This window comes from Hylobates moloch, unplaced genomic scaffold (genome assembly GCF_009828535.3).
Source record: "Hylobates moloch isolate HMO894 unplaced genomic scaffold, HMol_V3 SCAFFOLD_13, whole genome shotgun sequence".
NCBI classification, from domain to species: Eukaryota; Metazoa; Chordata; class Mammalia; order Primates; family Hylobatidae; genus Hylobates; species Hylobates moloch.
The window spans coordinates 85,652,676-85,659,470 of record NW_026652288.1 but is presented as its reverse complement, the minus strand read 5'-3'; positions in this window follow the sequence as shown (position 1 = coordinate 85,659,470).

Here is a 6,795-nt window from a genome sequence, read left to right as displayed (position 1 = left end):
CCATGTTGGTCAGGCTGGTCTCAAACTCTTGACCTCAAATGATCTGCTCGCCTCATCCCCCAAAGTGCTGGGATTACAGGCGTGGGCCACCGTGTCGGGCCACATTGTTCTTTTTTAAATAGTCTTTCTAAATATCATGAGGTGCATTGTTACAGGAAGTCCCTTGCCCTCCTAAAAGCCACCACACTTTTCTCTAAGGAAAATGCCCTAGTCTGCTCCTGAGTCCACACAGGGGAGGTGATAGCATTGCTTTCATGTAAATTATGTAATGCAAATTTTTAAAAATCTTCACCTTAATTTTTTTTTTATTTTGTTTTATTTTGAATGATCAGCCTTTGTGGCTCCCCCTTTTTGTCCCCCAACTTGAGATGCATGAAGGCTTTTGGTCTCCCTGGGAGTGGGTGGAGGTAGTCAGGGCCTACTTGTACACTGATTAAGACCAGTTGAATAAAAGTGCACACCTTAAAAAAAAAAAAAAAGACATAGAGGAATAAATACTACCATACATGCAAAATGGGCTTTTGAGCAGAGATGAACAATAAATTCAGCAGGTTAATATATTTTTGATTGGTGTAAGCAAGCAGTAATGTTTGTTCTGGCACTCAATTTAAGTGAGAACTTATAGAATGAGTCTATGTTTTAGAATTATTCAGGAACATAGTATATAGTTTTGCTGAGATGTTTTTGCAAATATAGAAATATTCTCAAAATGATAGGTTGCACATCTACCTGAAACTCTACTCCATAGCATATTTGGGTCCTTACAAACCATCAGAATTGACATGAGTATCATGCATATCAAGTTTACAATAAGTTGTGTTTAAAGGGAGTAAAAAAAAGGCTATAGTAATCAAGTCAGTGACAACAGAATTATATATTTGCCAGGCATGAAAACACAGTAGTGAAGAAATTCACTAAGCCACTCTTTTGGAGGACTGGGTTTTTATGTGATAGAAAGAAGAAATTTGTTGTGTTATGAGAATGCTCCTTGCATAGGAAGGAATGGTCCCACAAGTCAGCACCTCTTTATTTAAAACAAGTATCATTGTTTATTATCAGTGAAGAATTTTTCATTAGGATGGGTGAGATGCTCCTTGTATTTGAGTTGCTCAAAGTTCTTAGCAGTGTTGCTTAGAGCTAGCATTCATTTTGATGTCTCTTAAGTATTACTGCAAATGAAAGTTATATTACACCAAAGGAGCAAAAGAGCAGATATTCAAAGACTGGTCTAATATGAAAGCAGAGCCAGAGACTAGCCACCTTATGAAGTCTGAGCAAGGGCAAACGAGAGAACTAGAGCCCAGAGGGCATTCCAATAACAGAGCCAAGAAAATATAGACAAAGACAAGAAGAAACAAAAATGTAATAATGATCTTTCAAAGAAAAGTTCATTATTATTAAAGTTGCCTGACATCTGCTGCAAGGAAGTTGCTGAAAAGCCCAGGGTCCTGTTTCTAAAGATGTACTTCCTCTGATTACAAAGTCATTTTATTGGCCTTGGATAAATTCTTAGGACATAAACATTTAATTTTTTTTTCTGTTAAGGATAATTCTCTAAAGAATTGAAATATATAACAAAACTGTGTGTTTCTACATACATTTTTACCTAACATTTGTCCCATCCTTAGATTTTGTAAGTAGTCATCAAAGATGTTTACTAATTTAAGTAAAATGTCTTTATTTCATCTAGAAATACTTTTTTACATATGAAATGTGATACATAATCTAGTCTTACTTTCTGTGGAATAGTCTGTTGAGACAACCTGTTAAATTCAATGTTTGTATTATCAGTAAAGTCTCATATATTGTGTAATATATTTCTGGATTTTCTTTCTTACATCTTTCCAAGCCCTTTGTCAATACCACATTGCTTTGATTACAGTGGCTTTAAAATATAGTCTACCATTTGATCCAGCAATCCCACTACTGGGCATCTACCCAGAGGAAAAGAAGTTATTATATGAAAAAGATATTTGCACATGCATGTTATAGCAGCACAATTTGCAATTCCAAAAACATGGAACCAGTCCAAATACCCATCAATCAACAAATGGATAAAGAAATTGTGGCATATATACATGATGGAATACTACTCAACCATAAAAAGTAAGGAATTAATGGTATTCTCAGTAACCTATATGGAACTGGAGACTATTATTCTAAGTGAAATAACTCAGGAATGTAAAACCAAACACTGTATGTTCTCACTCATAAGTGAGAGCTAAGCTGTGAGGAGGCAAAGGCATAGGAATGATACAATGAACTTTGGGGACTTGGGGCAAAGTGTAGGGGGTGGTGAGAGATGAAAGAATACACATCGAGTTCAGGGTATGCTGCCCAGAAGATTGGTGCACCAAAATCTCACAAATCACCATTAAGGAACTTACTCATGTAACTAAATACCACCTTTTCGCCAAAAACCTATGGAAATAAAAAATTTTTTAAAAAATCATAAAAATGGGCAACCAGCAGGCCTTGGGGCCAGTTAAAATTTAGTACCATTTAACTCTAAAATATGAAAAACTAGTTTAGATATCCTAAATAAAATTATATCAAATTTATATATTAATGTTGGAAAAATTTACTCTTTTATTGTATTTTTTCCACCCAAGAAAATCATTTACTTTGCATTTTCAATATTGTTTTATGTCCTTCAATAAGGTGTTTGTAGTTTTCTTTTTATTAATTACCTGTATGTATTTTCCTCTTAAATGTATTATGTTAAAGTTTTTGAGTTTAAGTTTGCAATAAATTGTCTTTAAAATTTACATTTCAATATATGTAAATGAGATAATTTTTTGATGCTGTCTTTTTTTTAGCCTCATAAAATTAATTAGGAGATTTCTATCTTTTCTATTGTTAAATATACCTTAAATAGTATTTGAAGTTCTAAAAACCCATTAAACATGAGAAAGAAATCAGTTGTGAAAAATCAGGTGATAGTGCTTGTTTTAAGGTTGATCTTTAATTATTGTCTCATTCTTAAAGGTCTTTTCAAGTTTTCTTCATGATCCTAGGTTTATTTTAATAATTTAAATTTAGGTAGAAAATGCTCCATTTTCTCTAGCCTTTCAAATTTGTTTCCAAAGAGTTAAGAATAGTATTTCCATTTTACCTTTGAAAATGTCTGTCTTTCGCATGACTAATCTATATTGTTTCTCTCTTTTTACCCTGAGTTCATGTGGGATATATGTATTTTCTTCATCTTTTCAAAAGAAAACTACTGTATTCACCCAAACTTTGTATAATCTGTTATTCTTGCTTTATTAATTTCAGTTATATGCTTGTGCTTCCTTTTGTCTTTGATGTATTATTAAAAATTTTAAATGAGTAATTATTTTTAAATTTTTCGTCATACTGCTTTCTAATATAAGCACATATATAATACCTTTTCCTATGAGTATAGATTTTTCTGTGACTCAAAATTATGATAATGACATGTTCCACTTTTTATTGCTTCCGAAAGTTTTTGTAATCTCATTTTTAATTACTATTATGATCCAAATGATACATGATAAAATGCTTTTAAAATTCCAGTGATTCAACAGTTATATTCAATTGTATTTGAATAAATGGTTAATTTTTTCACTTGATAAACGTATGCTTTGTATCCAACTATTGACTTATATTTTTCATATTTTCATTGAAGTGTAGCATACATATATAAAGGTACACAAATGATTAATATATAGCACAATGAATGAATAAAAGTAAGCACAGAGGTGTGGAACAAAATATTTCTAATAATCCAGAAGTTTTTTTAATGCTACTCCAAATCTCTATTCAAACATCAAAGGTAATTATTAACCTGAATTCTATGCTACAATTTAGTCTTACCTAGTTTTCGCAGTTTTATAAGAAGGACACAATATGTCTGTTGATGCTTCTTTCCCTCAATATTATATGTGTACATTAATTCATGCTGTTATATGTGATTATTGCTTATTCATTATCATTGATGACATATTCAGGATTTTATTATATGAATATATCATAATAAGTGATCTTTTCTAACACGGAAAGACTTTTTTTTCCAGTTTAGAATGATTACAAAAGTAGTCTTCCAAGTAATCACATATGCATTCATCCTTGTGGATTAATACTTAAAAGTGAAATTACTTGGTGACAAATATACAATTACAGTTAATGATCTTTAACAGCTTTACAAAATAGTTACTTCCACTCCCACTAACAATGTTTACGAGTGATTGCTCCACATCCTCACCAATATTCAGCATTGTCAAGCTTGGTAATTCAGCCATTCTGGTCATATGTAGTGGTATAAAGATTATAATATGATTTGCATTTGCCTATTAATGAGATTGAACACTTTTTTGTATGTTTATTAATCATGTTTCTATCCTTGTTGTGAAAGACATATTCAAGTTTCTTAGTTTTTATTTTCTGAATTGTCAGTCTTTTTCTCATTGATGGGCAGGAGTTTGTTATATCCCTGGTAGAAATTGTATTAGATATATAAACTACAAATAGATTCTCCCATTTTCCGATTTGTTCCTTCATTCTCTTTTCTTCAGTAAATTTCAGTTAAAATTTTAATTTTGAGATTATGATAGATTCACATGCAATTGTAAAAAGTAATAGACATTCCATATACTCTGTACTCAGTTTCTCCTAGTGGTAACATCTTACAAAACTGTGGAATAATCTCACAGCCAGAATATTGACACTGATGCATCAACATGTAGAACAGTTCCATCACCACAAGGATCTCCCATGTTGTTCTTATATAGCCACAACTATTTCTCTCCTCCGTTCACTCCCCTTTTAACAACTGGCAGCCACTAAATCTTGACTTCATTTCTAATTTTGTCATTTCAAGAAAGTTTTACAAATGGAATTTTACAGTATGTAATTATTCAAATTTACCTTTTTTCATTCAATATAATTATCTGGATATTCAGTGAGGTTGCTGTGTATATCAATAGTTTATTTCTGGTTATTGCCCAGAGGCATTTCATGGTATGGTTGTAACATAGTTTTTTTTATTATTTTTATCATTCACCCATTGAAAGATATCTGAGTTGTTTTCAGTTTGCTGCAATTCAAAATAAAGCTGATACAAATATCCTTGTATAGGTTTTTTCATGTGTGAACATATGTTTTTATCTCTCTGAGATAAATGCCCAGGAGTGATATTTCTGGGTTATATGTAGCTACATGTTTAGTCTTTTTGTTTAATGCCAAATTGTTTTCCAGAGTAGCTGTATCATTTTACATTCCTACAACATTGCATGAGTGATCTAGTTTAACATATTTGCCAGCATTGAGTGTTATCAATACAGTCATGCTTCACCTAACAAGGGGAATACATTCTGAGAAATGCATAATTAGGCAATTTAGTCATTGTGTGAACATTATGGAGTGGTACTTACACAATCCTAGATGGCTACTGTATACTTACATTAGATAATATAGCCTTTTGTTCATTTTCCTAGGCTACTAACCTGTTTCATCATGTTACTGTACTGAACATGGTGGGCAATTGTAACACAGCTGTGTTTTTGTATCTAAACACAGCTAAGCATAGAAAAGGAATAGCAAAAATAATGTATAAAAGATATAAGGAATAATACACCTGTATAAAGCACTTACCATGAACAGAGCTTGCAGGACTGAAAGTCGCTCTGGGTGAGTCAGTAAGTGAGTAGCAAGTGCATGTGAAAGCCTAGGACTTTACTGTACGCTTTTATACAATTGGCAGCGCAGCAGGTTTTTTACATCAGTATCACTACAAACACATGAGTAATGCATTGCACTGGGATGTTTCAATGACTATGACTTCACTAGGCAATAGAAATTTTTCAGCTCCATTGTAATCACATGAGACCACCATTGTATATGCAATCCATTGTTGACTAAAATTTCACTATGCATCACAAAACTGTATTCTCTATTTTAGCCTTTCTGTTAAATAAATAGTGATCTCTAACTGTGGTTTTAATTTGCATTTCCCTAATGGCTAATGATGATAAGTATTTTTATAACATTATTTGCCTTTTATACTATATACAATAAAATATCTCTTTATTTCTTTTGCCCATTTTATAATAAAATTTAAACCTTTTTTCTGTTGACTTTTGAGAGTTCTTTGTATATTCAAGATACCAATCTTAGTCAGATATACAGTTTGCCATTATATTTTTTTCCATTCAGTAACATTTTTTCATCCTATTAACATGGTCTATGCAGAGTAAAATTTTCCAATTTTGATGATGTATAATTTATTAATATTTTCATTTATGAGTCATGCTTTTGGTGCTCAGCCCAAAAACTCCTTGCTAGTTCTAAGTCTCAAAGATTTTTTTCTTTGCTTCTTTCTAAAAGTTTCATAGTTTTACGTTACATACTTATGTCCAAGAGCCTTTTGTATAAAGTGTGAGAACTATGTTGAGGATCATTTTTTTTTTTTTTTTTTGGCATTTGGAAATGCAATCGCTTCAGTATCATTTGTTGAAAAGGTGAGTCTTTTCCCATCAAATTGTTTTCTCACTTCTGACAAATATCAGTTGGGCATTGCTATGATTTGAATGTGGTTTGTTGTCATCCAAACTCATGTGGAGGCTTGGTACCCAGTGCAGGTATGTTAGGTGGAAATATCTTTAAGAGGCATTAGGGTCATACATGATCCACCCTCACAAAAGGATAAATGCAGTTTTGGGGGAATAAATTAGTGAGTTATTGCCTCTTGGGACTGAGTAAGTTACTGCTAGAGTGGAATGTTATAAAGTGAGTCAGTTGCCTTGGTCCTCTCGCTCTTTCTACATGCCTACAGGC